This window comes from Rhincodon typus, chromosome 33 (assembly GCF_021869965.1).
Source record: "Rhincodon typus isolate 14 chromosome 33, sRhiTyp1.1, whole genome shotgun sequence".
Classification (NCBI taxonomy): domain Eukaryota; kingdom Metazoa; phylum Chordata; class Chondrichthyes; order Orectolobiformes; family Rhincodontidae; genus Rhincodon; species Rhincodon typus.
This window is the reverse complement of record NC_063364.1, coordinates 19,641,663-19,655,062: the sequence shown is the minus strand read 5'-3', so window position 1 is coordinate 19,655,062 and position 13,400 is coordinate 19,641,663. Positions and strand designations below refer to the sequence as shown.

Sequence of the window (13,400 nt, the reverse complement as noted above, 5' to 3'; positions counted from 1 at the left end):
AAATGGTGAAGCATATAGCTTGTGCAGACATATCATAGCTTGAACATCAGCAACAGGAAAGATGTTGAGTTTACATGGTGGATATTTCACTAAATTCAATTCTTCTTGGAGTCTGGAGCAACAATCACCTTGTGTATAAGTGCAAAACATATTTTCAGGATTAAGGAGATGCTATTTCTTCCCATTTATTTTCTACAAATATAAGTGTTTTAAGGTCTAATTTAAAGCATGGTTGGATGAGATGCCTGCTGTCCCAAGATATCAGACAGATTCAGTCTGATGCCTTTCCTTTTGTACAGTGAGATACTTCAAATCCATCTATCTGCCTCAATGAATTCCATTGAAATATTTATTTATGTCTACACAATGTCCCAGCAAAAAAGTAAGTCTACACATAACTTCAAGAATGTTCAACTATGCAATTCATAATCGGACAATTGGATCATTTGTTTTGGGAGATCCGGAAACCCAGTTATTTACCAAAAGAATGGAGCCACGTGATTTACTGTTTAAAACAAAAGTACTTTACCCTACACAAATCAAAGAACTTGAATATTAATAATTACTTTATCTCAAACAGTCAGTTATATTGAAAATATTAAAAGTACAATGAACACAGTTACCTGTACTCTAAACTAAAATTCTTAATATCTGTGCCATTTGACAATCACTCCAAAAAGCTCAAGTTGAATATTTATCATAAGTTAGAACATTAATCAGTTGGTCTGAGTACTATTTCAAAGTTTTATATAAGGGTTGCGATTTTTCGGGTCTTCCACTTACTTTCAGCAAAGTTGCCCCTTCAAATTTCTTTCAATTGTTCCCATGGTTGTGGAGTCCAACCTGTTCTTCGCTAGCATCTTAAGTGGAGTCACTGATGGTAGGAACTTTCCAGAAGCTAAATGTTCTTTAACTCTGAATCTGTGCACCTGGGAACTCTCTCTCTCTCTCTTCTCAGCGTGGCTATCACCAGATGTCCAACTCTCTGTTAATAGATTCCTTCTATTATCAAGGATTTTTAAACACTTTTAGCCAATGCACAGAATTTCAACTGAATTGTGTTTGAAAGAAATGTGCTCCGCAACTAACTTATTCTAGATTAAACGGCCTGAAAACAGGACCAAACCCAGGAAATTACTACCCCGCTCCCACCTTGTAATTAACCCTTTTTAACCCTTTACCGTTGGTAATGTCCCAGACAGCTTGGTCACATGTACATTACAGGAAGCAAATTGCTGTCTACAAAATACAATCTTTTTGAGAAACCTAGTGCTTAAAGTGATTACAACCCAAGATAACATGCAGTTTATTCCCCCAAGTCACACTAACAAAATAGCATAACAGCTTTGAGAACAAATTGAATGGGGTTACTGGGTAAAGGGCAGGGGGCTTGAGGGGATGTGTAGTAATTGTGACAAGGTTAGCCAGGTAGACCTCATAGAAAATGAGTTCCCTGATTGGGGCTGTTAATCTGATCCAATCAGGGAGCCCTGGCCGACGGATATAAACAGGAGTGTTAGAAGTTCTGTTCACTCTGAGAGCTGGCTCTGAGGAATCCAGGCCAGAGTCAAGTACTATGTAAATAGAGGGTGACTTGGTGACAGGATATCAGCCTCTGTGGAATTATTTCAGGATGCCCCTTATATGCCCATTCTGGGTTTGATGAGTTAAAACTGACCATGTTACCCTCCTTATTCATAATCAACTCACAATCACGTGATCTGACAAAAGAAGAAAACCTTTCATTCTAAAACCTGAAATCACTCAGGTCTCACCACATTAACAGCTTGGGTTCACAAAAGTGCATCATGACTGGCATTCCTGTGAATACACTTAAACAAAAAAGACAACATAAAATTTAATTTCTACTTGAATGTATTCTGCTTCAAGAGACACGCTAAGGAAGGATGTCCCTTTTGGTGCAGACGGGCATTCACTCTGGAGAGCAAAATGACCTCTGAGCAGCTGGAAATAGTAGAAAAAGTGAAATAATATGTGGAGAGCAGGCGAGAGAAAGGGTTGTTTTTTCCAAGTGATTTCTGGAAGCTGTGCCCTCCAGCCTTTTTTCATTCTACACTGTCACCTTGTAAATCGTCTTTGATTGTTCTTACATTTTTTTAAACCAACATAAACATTTGGTGAGAGTTGAATCTAAATTATTCTAGGAAGCTAAAATTGGACAGGGCCCATGAAAAATACAAAGAAAGCAGGAAAGAACTCAAGCAGGGAAATAGGAGAGCAAGAAGGGGCCATGAAATGATCTTGGCACGTAGGGTTAAAGAGAATCCCATATATTAAAAACAAAAGGATAACTACGGAGAAGGTAGGACCACTCAAAGATTAAAGAGGGAACTTGTGTTTGGAGGCAGAGGATGTAAGTGAAATCCTAAATGAGTACTTTGCGTCAGTATTCATCCAGAAGAAGGATATAGAGGATAGTGAGATTTGTGTGGACCATGTGAACATACTAGGGCATTTTGAGATCAAGACAGAAGTGGTGTTGGGTCTCTTGAAGAGCATTAAGGTAGATAAGTCCCCAGGGTCTGATGATATCTATCCCAGGTTATTGAGAGGCAAGAGAGGAGATTGCTGGTGCCTTGACCAAAATCTTTGTATCCTCATTAGCAACTGGAAAGGTCCCAGAGGACTGGTGATTAGCTAATGTTGTTCCTTTATTCAAGAAGGGAAATAGGGATAATCCAGGAAACTATAGACCGGTAAGTCTTATCTCAGTAGTTGAGAATCTATTGGAATGAATTCTTTGGGATAGGATTTACGCGCATTTGGAAAAGCATGGCCTAATTAGAGACAGTCAGCATGGCTTTGTGCAGGGCAGGTCATGTCTTATAAATTTGATTGAATTTTTTGAGGAGATGACAAAGGTGATTGATGAGGGTAGAGCAATGGATGTCGTCCTCATGGATTTTAGATAGGCTTTCGACAAGGTCCCTCATGGTAGACTTATCCAGAAGATTAAGTTGCATGGGATCCATGATGACTTGGCCACATGTGTTCAGAATTGGCTTGCCCATAGAAGGCAGAGGACAGTGATGGAAAGTTGTTTTTCAGGCTGGATGTCTGTGACTAGTGGTGTTCCGCAGGACATTTGCTGTTTGTAATATATATACATATGTATATATATAGATGGGTGGGTTAGTAAGTTTGCAGATGATACAAAAATTGTTGAAGTTGTGGATAGAGCAGACGGCTGGCAAAGGATACAGCAGGATATAGATCAGTTGCAAATATGGCAGAGAAATGGCAGATGGAGTTTAATCCATCTAAGTGTGAGGTGCTGCACTTTGGGAGATCAAATGTTAAGAAGAAGTATACAGTTTATGGCAGGACTCTGAACAGCATTGATTTACAGAGTGATCTTGGGGTTCAAGTCTATAGCTCCCTGAAAGTGGCCACGCAAGGAGATAGGGTGGTAAAGGTGTATGGCATGCTTGCCTCTATTATTCAGGGAATCAAATACATGAGTCAGGACGTCATGTTGCAGCTTTATAAGACTTTGGCTAGGCCACACTTAGAGTACTGCATTCAATTCTGGTCGCCACATTACAGGAAGGATGTGGAAGCTCTGGAGAGGGTACAGAAGAGGTTTAACAGGATGCTGCCTGGATTAGAGAGTATGAACTACAAGGAGAGGCTAGAAAAACTCAGATTGTTTTCTCTGGAGTGGTGGAGGCTGAGGGGAGACTATCATAGACTGATAGAAGTCTATAAATTTATGAGTTGCATAGATAGGGTTGACGGTCAGAATCTTTTCCCCAGAGTTGAAATATCTGAAACTAGACTTAAGGTGATAGGTGGAAAGTTCAAAGGAGATGTGAGGGACAAGCTTTTACACAGAGAGTGGTGGGAGTGTGGAACACGCTGCCAGGGGTGGTGGTGGAGGCAGATACGATAGGAGTGTTTAAGAGACTTTTAATTAAGCAGATGAATATGCAAGTAATAGAGGGATATGGGCCAAAGGCAGGCAGAAGGGATTAGTTTAATTTGGCATCATGTTCAGCACAACATTGTGGGCTGAAGGACCCATTCCTGTGCTATACAGTTCTATGTTCTACACAAAATTATTTAAGATTATGCCTGTGGAACAAGATGTATTTAATAATCCATAATAAAGGTACAAGTCAGCAACTGCATTAGTGTATCTCTTTCTGCACCTCCCTTCCATCATTGGGATTTTTGGTTTGGCCTCATGTGGCTAACTTGCACCTTCCTTTGTCGATTTGAAAGGATCCATGGCTGCAACCTCTCACAGTTCAATCCCTCAGGGTTAATTACACGTTACAAACAATGTCAACTGGCTATTGTTCATGTTCTTCCCAAATGCACAGGTATGTGAGTTGCAGCCATGTTAATATGTTTGCCCCTTGGTCCATTAAATCCGGCCAGAAACAAACACTAAGCAGACAGCCAACATAAGGTAACAGCCTGATGCTTATTCACAGCCTCATGTTTGATGGCTCGTTGATTGACTGGGTCCATTTCTGTATGAGCGACTTCTTTTTTCCCTTCATAAAGACATTGATTCTTCACAGGGAAACAATGTGCATGGTGCCTTAGTGCAATCATATCAGACAGGCAAGGAGGCCTGTACTATCTATATTTCTGCTCCAAGAACCAGCAGATAGAGGAACATAAACATTGGGATGGTCATAACTTATCAGAGTAGTGGACATGAGTCAACATGCTGTCCTTTCATCTCTTAAACAGGGGTTTGAGGCCAGCCTGGACTCTCAAACTGAAAGCAAGATTCCCAGCTAATTGCAACAATAGCATCGTGCATTTATATAGCACCATGAATGTAGCAGAACAGCCCAAAAATCCCATATGAAATGAATCTGGAGAATCTCAAGCCTGTTCCTAATGGCTGTGGATTCACAGTACCAAAGTGTTAATAGTTTAGTAGAAATTGGCATTCAAGTTAGTATTTTTCTTCGAAAGGCTCTGCAAATTTTCATTATGTTAGACAAAGTGGAAGAAAATTACAAGGGGCAAGTTTGAACCCTGTTCTGAGGCATAACAGAATGTTTACTTTGGAGAGAAATTTAAAAAAAGGTGTAAAAGCTTATAGCGTGGTTACCAGAAAATGAAGTGCATTCTTCCCATATTGACATCCCTCACCTTGATGAAAGCATACAATAAATAAACAAGTGCATTTTGCTGACTCAGCAATAAGGGAAGATGTATACAGTCAAAACTAATAAAATAATGGGAAGTAACATTACTCTCTGCTTTGTTCAAACAGCTTTCTGAAATGAAGAATTCTATCTGAACTGCTGAGGTGTGGTTATTGTTTTTTAAAAGAATGTTCCATTTTGTTCAAATATTTCAACCAAGCACTGAAAAATGAATTGGAGCAGGCAAACAGCAAGACTTAACCCATCTAAACCAGTCAGGCAATGAAATTCCATCAACTTTCTCTAGCCTGACCTATATTTTCATAATCTGCTTTTTCAGTTTCATCAAATGTTGAAATCAAGAGATTTAGAGATTATTTTCCTCAATCGTAAAAGTCAATTGAAAGTTGAAATAAAAAGGATGTGGCAATCCAGACTCCTCAATCTGCTTAAAATCCTTAATTTTCTCAATCAACATCTTTTCAGACTTGAGTTTAGAGTTCTGGTTTGTCCAGAATCTTGGCAAAAAATTAATCACACTAAGTGGAAGAGTTAAGACCATAAGAAATAGGACCAGGAGCAGACTGTTCGGCTTCTTGAGCCTGTTCTACCATTCAGTTGGACCGTGGCTGATCCAGCATCCTCGCACTTTCCTGCCCTTTCCCCATAACCCGTGATAAGATGGACTGAACCATTTCAATAGGAATCTGTCTAAAATCACTCCCATTGTTAAGAAATACTCTGTTGTTAAAGATCTATGGGTTGCACGACAAAAGACAATATGGACACTGACCTTAGAAACTCACATACATTTGGTCAAGATCAAAATATTGGGTTAGAAGTTAAAAATAAAGGCTGTGCAGACAGAAGATAGCAAATACAAGTAGGGAGGCAGTCACACAGTGGTAATCTCACTAGACATCCATTAATACTTTTGGAATGTATGTTCACAATGGCAGCTGGCGGAATTTAGGTTCAATGAATAAAATCTGGAATTGTAACACTTGTCTCAGGGAAAAAACACTAAATTATTATTGTTCGTTGCAAATACCCACTGGTTCATCGAGATCCTGTATGAAAGGAAATCTGTTGTTACCTAAATAAAAGCAAAATATTGTGGATGCTAGAAATTGGAAATAAAAACGGAGAATTCTGAAGAAACTCAACGGGTCTTCAGAAGAAGAGTCAGACTGGATTTGAAACATTCACTCTGTTTCTCAATCCACAGTACTACCAGACCTGCTGAGTTTCTCCAACATTTTCTCTTTTTATTTCAGTTGCTACTTGGTCTAGCCTATAATCGTTCCAGATCTACAGTAATGTGGATGACTCTTAATTACCCTCAATTCAAGGACAATTAGGATTGGGAATAAATGCTGACCTTCCCAGCAAGGTCTGAACCCCAACAAAGAATGAAAGGACACCTATGATATTTCTTTTTTTAACATTTGAGATTCTGGAAGATTTCAGTGCATTGAAGTAAAATCATATCAGAACATAAGAGTTCCTGGAACTCCAAATACTGCTTCTGTAGAAAATTTCAAAGATAATTCTTAACAGACTAGGAACTATTCAAGATAAATAGGCTGAGGAACTAGGCTATAAAATTGATAAGGATGCAAGAAGGCTTTCTTGAAATGTGGAAAGCCAGTATTAGTGTTTGGCTAGGATTACTATGGTTGAAGGGTTTACAGCCTTCAACCTAAGGCAAAATACTTGACTATCTGGTAATTATGGGCACTTTGCCCAGGTTGATAGAAATCATATGCATATGCTAAGGCGGTGCCCAGTCACAGCCAAATTCTAGGAATTTGTCTTTGGTACACTGGAAAGTATATTGAGGCACATGTTACCACAAACTGCTAGACTGGCAATTATTGCAATAATGCCACTACACAGCAAGCCTATAAAGCATAAGTGTTATATACTAAAACACTGGAAAATACTGCAATTGCATTTCACTTACAAAAGAATAGGGAAAATATACTGCCTTTAGACAAAGGGTCGCGTGGATGTGAATAAGAAGCAATTAGATATTTGGCCTTATAGCTATCAACTTTCCACAAAGCAGCTATACAAAAAAAAGAGAAATCATCTTTCCTTCTACGATTTATTGCCAATTCTTAGAAAAATATATAGCTCTTTCCAGTGAGTTTTTTTTTAGTATCTTTATTTTGAGAGGAATAGATATTTCTAGGGCCTTTTTTTGAAATTCATGCCATCATGGTGATACCCATTTCAATGATGTGGAAGTGAAGTGACTGAAATTCTCTGATATAAATTGTGGGGATTCCTGTGAGGCATATCCATGGTCAAGGAATGATTTGAATGTAACTAGTCTTTATTCAGATCAGTCAAGAACTGTCTCTTTTCTCTAATCAGTTTGGTTTCCTTGCCACTTCCCATCCCATTCCCAACCAACACCCAGCTCCCAAGTCTGCCCATTGATTATGCAAAAAAAAAGGAAATTAAACAAGGAAATTGAAAATGCAGATAATGTAAACTTTATAAAGTACTTATTCACAGAGTTACTCATACTAGTCGCTATTGTGATGCACGTGAAGCTAGGATGAATCTCATAATGAGGTTGCAATGCTTTAACTTATTTCATAGGAACTGAGTGTGAACAGATTGGTTGCAGAAACAGAGCCCAGATTTTCAGTTTGGGCTAGGACATAAATACAGGACAAACACAGGTCCCAATCCTGCACTGTGTTGGGAGCAGAACCAATATTTGGATTGGCTGATCAATGGCCAGATGATGTACTCTGAGCTTGACAGGCTGTGGGAGTCGGTGTGATGATGGTGATGGGAGCATTGGAAGTCATTCCCTGCTATGCAGGTAGAATGAGAAATGGTAACACGGTGTGGAGCTGGAGGAACACAGCAGGTCAGGCAGCATCAGAGGAGCAGGAAAGTTAATGTTTCAGGTCAGGACCCTTCTTCATTTTTGAAGCAGGGTCCCGACCCGAAACATTAGTTTTCCTGCTTCTCTGATGCTGCCTGGCCTGCTGTGTTCCTCCAGCTCCACACTGTGTTATCTCTGACTCCAGCATCAGCAGTTCTTACTATCTCTGGATGAGAAATGGTGCCTCTTTGTCATTTGAAGTAATAAGTAGTTACTGCTGCAGGACCACCATTGTTGATGGGGTGCCCCTTTTATTTAATTAAAGATTTTTGGACCAGCTTTAATTTCCCACCCTGTGAGTTTGCAGTCACCAGGTATGGATGGCAATAACATTCCCTAAGGACATTAGTGAAACAAATGGGTTTTTCTGACAATCGCCAACAGATTCATGGTCATCATTAGATTCTTAATTCCAGACTTCTTTTAAAATCAAATTCAAATTTCCCATCTGCCATGGCTGGATTCAAACCCAAGTCCCCCAAACATTACCTGGGTCTCTGGATTAACAGTCCAGCAATAATACCAAATGACCGTTGCCTTTCCATGTCCTCTTGCAATCAGGTTGGTACATGGGGCCTTGACGTCTTCTTGGAGCATTTCCCCACCCACCGCCAGGTCTGCTGCTAGCAGCCCATTTCCCGGCCTGGGGAATTGGGGTAGGGGGGCACTGCTGTTCGACTGAAAAATTCCATTTGGCTTCTGATCATTGACTTTTATTAGCCCTTTAATAACCTTTACAAGCTATGTATTGCTTGTGGCAAGTAGGTGTTCTGCCCGCAATCCAGCCTTCAGGAAAATTGCTTCAAAGCAGGACAGTGCCAACAAACTGGCACACTGGCTGGTGATGCAAAATTATGTGCCAGTCTGCCTGAGTTCCAGTCCCAGCAACCTCCAAACATCCTGTCCATATCTGAATTGAAATAGAGACAGTCAGTTGGCTTGTAAAAAGAACGCTTTCACTTGAATATTATTCAAACCCAACTTTGTATGTGTACTGGTTAGACTGTGTCCTCTGTTTGCCTACTCTCATAAACGGAGTGTTTTTGTTGATATTTATCCAAAGCCCTTTTGCTGGCAAAGTCATTGCAGACTGATTCAATTTCATGTACTCCACCAAGTTCATGCAATTGCACATGACCATCTGGTGAACCTTTACTATATTGTCAGCGATAGTTCTAATTCAGATCACATTGAGAACAATATGCACCTCTTATGTGCTTCATCTCCTAAGAGGAATGAGAGGAATGGAATAATTCAACATCTCGCTGACCTAGGTACATAATGTAAGTTCTCTAGCTTCCTCTGAAACTTGGAACAATGCTGTATATTCACAGGCACTTATATGCAGCGTCATGTGTCACATATACAGATATATCCGTACAAGACACAGTGATGCTTTGAGTTTTTGACGAATATAAGATGTCAGACAATAAACTAAATATTTTACATAAAGTCAAACCTACCAGTAAAACCAGTATTAACATTGGCCCTCAGGATAACAATGACATGTTGATGCCACAACATGTACTGGTTGGGAGAGGAAGCATGTTAAGTGGAGTGGATGCAAACAAAATCTGCCTCTGGAGTGCACTGGGGAAAGTGGCAGAACAAAACCATTTGGACTTGCTGGATTTATAGTGGGATTTTATTGCTTTGTTTATGGTATTACAAGCAGGATACAGTTATACTGTCACCTTTGCAATAAAACCTTGCAATGTTAAAACATAGTATAAGCCAGGAGTCAAATTAACACTATAAAGCCTGTCTGTATAATAGATATATGATTTTGTACTAGAACTTCCTGGTTTATTCAATATGTTAAAAGTATAGTGTCACCTAGTGATAACTTTCAAACTATGAATTGTTTATTTCTGATAAGAGGTATGCGCAGGAGCAAATTAATTAAACAGATAAAAATATTGAAACAGTACCTTCCCTGCCTTACTACTTTCAAATCTTATCTAAATCCAACATAACAAATATTTTAGAACACATAGATACTTTTCTTTTGGCCAGAATTTTAGCTGAAGCAGTAGATTTGCTCCAAGTAGCATGAAGTTCTTTCCCACACTGATTTAGATAGATGATTAGCAATAATCTTAAGACCTTTCTGTAAAAGAAACCTCTCATGTTCTAAGCTTGAATTTTGATGTGACACGAGCTTCCCTGTGATGATATCCCAGGATGGGTTGACTGCTATGGATACTGCTGTAACACAATATCTGGCAAATATACAGTGATTGTCTATGGAATTGATCAAACCAGTTTAACCCTGATAGGCTTGTCATCCATTGAAGATAGCACCTATGTTCTGGAGTAAGGTGTGGTATTTACTTCTTTTTACAATTAATCAAGATTAAAATACCAACGTAAACATTAACAGAAACAGCAATTAATAAAAAATCTACATATCTTTCAAGAATAAGTGCTATTCACTAACACAAATTGTATTTGCTCAAAACACACCCACCAACACAAAAACAAGTAGTGAACAGAGATTAAGTAAATTTGTCAAATGCAAAGGAGTAAAACTTTATTTAAATGGATGTAACTGTTCAAGTGTTACTTAAAGCAGGTCTGATCCCAGTTCTGTCAGAATTGAAACAGAGTCCATCACTTGCACATTTAATAGTTCTGTATAATGGAGGAGGATTGTTTGGTTAGCTTTCAAGGTTAAGTTGGTGGTTAGTGTTAATATCACTGGACTAGTAACCCAAAGATCAAGCTAATGCTGTGAGGGAATATGGGTTTTAACTCTACCATGGTAGCTAATGGAATTTAAGTTTGGAATTAGAAGCTAACCACAGGTACCGACATCCATGGAAAGATGTATGCCAGATAGATCACATGTTTAATCTGGATTTTTGACATTGACATAAGAACTCCAAAAAGGTCCAAATTATACCTGGGTTATTCTCAACAGATAACTGACAAGGCCAGCATTTATCAAACATCCCTAACTGTCTTGACAATTGTAGTAGCGAGCCACCTTTTTAAACCACTGTAGTTTGAGAGGTGTAGGTATATCTACAAAGCTGTGAGGGAGTAAATTCCAGGATTTTGACCCAGTACAAATGAATGAAAATTGATATAGTTCTAAGTCAGAATTCTGTGTGAAATGGAGGGGAACTTGTGGGTGGTGATGCTGAGTGGAGAGTATTCCATTATATTCCTGATTGTACGTGTACATAGTGGGGATTCAGGAATTAATACATTGCTGCAGAATTCCCATCCTCTTAGCCACTCTTTGGTCACAGAAAAATGGGCCTTTCAGTTTCTAGTAAATGGTGATTGTTTTAATACCTGGTCTGATTTAATGCAGGATTTTCATGACGTTTTTGCAAAGGCTCCAAAAATAAACAGGCTTGAAATGGTCATAGTGGTCACCTAACCACATAGGTTGGCCAAGTTTCATGAAATCAATGTAGATTAAGTGAAAAATCGTCAAGTTATAATTATCAATTTCCTTTGGAGCAATGAAGCCAGCCAGCCAACAAGCCCCTTGGAGAGGTGTGAAGAGGCCCTCATTTTCCTATATTGATTTAAACCTTTATGAAAATGCTCACATGTTGGAGATGGAATCTTGCCTGCAATTAACATGACTTGAGACAAATTTTCCACACACATGGACTACATGAACAAGCTGCAGTTTCAAGATGCTGCTTTTGCAGAGAGAGGAGATGAAACTAAGTATGTAGCACCGAAGGCTGAGGATACTTTCCCTGTCTCTCATGAAGTAGTAGTATCAGGCAACAATATTGCTTTGAAAGAAATATCAGGACACTGAGAACTTAAATGATAACTGCAATATTCACTACTGCTGATGGTTCAAGACAGCAACTAATAAATGAGGTCTCAGGTTAAAAACTTACACCTGCAGGACACTAAAGGCTCTTAACCATACATTCCTTTAACTTCATTTATACAGACGTTATTCCTTTTTAACTGTGTACCATGTATGTGTGTATGTGAGAATCTACGTGATTTTACATTGGCTGTCTCATTGACATCATTTGTTTCTTGTTCCTCTTGTGGTTAATGAGTTTAAAAAAAAAATTCTTTCGTGTGCAATGTGGCTCCATATTGTTTCTGGTAAAAACAGTTAACACAATTTTAACTGGGGTAAGGGGCCAACTGGGGAGGATGAAATGATGAGAACCAGCTCAGTTTCTCACTAGACTTATAGCAAGTATGTATAAACATGCCCTGCTTTGTACCTATACTTACCATTTAGTGCCCCAACCCCGTACTTGGTAATAGCCAATGTTTCCAGTCAAAGTGTTGGAGGACGTCAAGCTGCAGGATTCTGGGTTTCCTTAATCCTTCATCATGAACCAACACATCTTCCAGTTGATGTTATATTAACACCAGCTTTTACCCAAAATGTAAAACAAAGGCAAAATACCGTAGACAACAAGGTGCAGGGCTGGATGAACACAGCAGGCCAAGCAGCATCATAGGAGCAGAGAGGCTGACGTTTCGGGCCTAGACCCTTCATCAGAAAAGGGGGAGGGGAAGGGGGTTTTGAAATAAATAGGGAGAGAGTGGGAGGCGGATAGAAGAGGGATAGAGGAGAGGATAGGTGGAGAGGAAACAAACAGGTCGAAGAGGCGGGGATGGGGCCAGGAAAGGTGAGTGTAGGTAGGGAGTTAGGAAGGGGATAGGTCAGTTCAGGGAGGACGGACAGGTCAAGGGGGCGGGATGAGGTTGGTCGGTAGGAGATGGAGGTGCGGCTTGAGGTGGGAGGAGGGGATAGGTGGGAGGAAGAACAGGTTAGGGAGGCAGGGACGAGCTGGACTGGTTTTGGGATGCGGTAGGGGGAGGGGAGATTTTGAAACTTGTGAAATCCACATTGATACCATTGGGCTGCAGGGTTCCCAAGCGGAATATGAGTTGCTGTTCCTGCAACCTTCGGGTGGCATCGTTGTGGCACTGCAGGAGGCCCAGGATGGACATGTCGTCTGAGGAATGGGAGGGGGAGTTGAAATGGTTCGCGACTGGGAGGTGCAGTTGTTTATTGCGAACCGAGCGTAGGTGTTCTGCAAAGCGGTCCCCGAGTCTCCGCTTGGTTTCCCCGATGTAGAGGAAGCCACACCGGGTACAGCGGATGCAGTATACCACATTGGCAGATGTGCAGGTGAACATCTGCTTGATGTGGAAAGTCTTCTTGGGGCCTGGGATGGGGGTGAGGGAGGAGGTATGGGGGCAGGTGTAGCACTTCCAGCGGTTGCAGGGAAAAGTGCCGGGTGTGGTGGAGCTGGAGGGGAGTGTGGAGCGGACAAGGGAGTCACGGAGAGAGTTGTCCCTCCGGAAAGCAGATAAAGGTGGGGAGGGAAAGATGTCTTTGGTGGTGGGGTCGG

General features: G+C 40.3%; 1 long non-coding RNA gene across 1 annotated transcript in view; it reads right to left on the bottom strand.

Annotated features, from left to right (window-relative positions):
- Positions 1–21: 21 nt before the first annotated feature.
- Positions 22–13,400, bottom strand: part of LOC125486765 — a 15,384-nt gene continuing 2,005 nt past the window's right edge. The window contains exons 2-3 of the long non-coding RNA XR_007265388.1: positions 784–985; positions 22–128 (exon numbers count right to left, since the gene is read on the bottom strand). This is a non-coding gene — a long non-coding RNA (uncharacterized LOC125486765). The remainder of the gene's footprint in view (positions 129–783; positions 986–13,400) is intronic.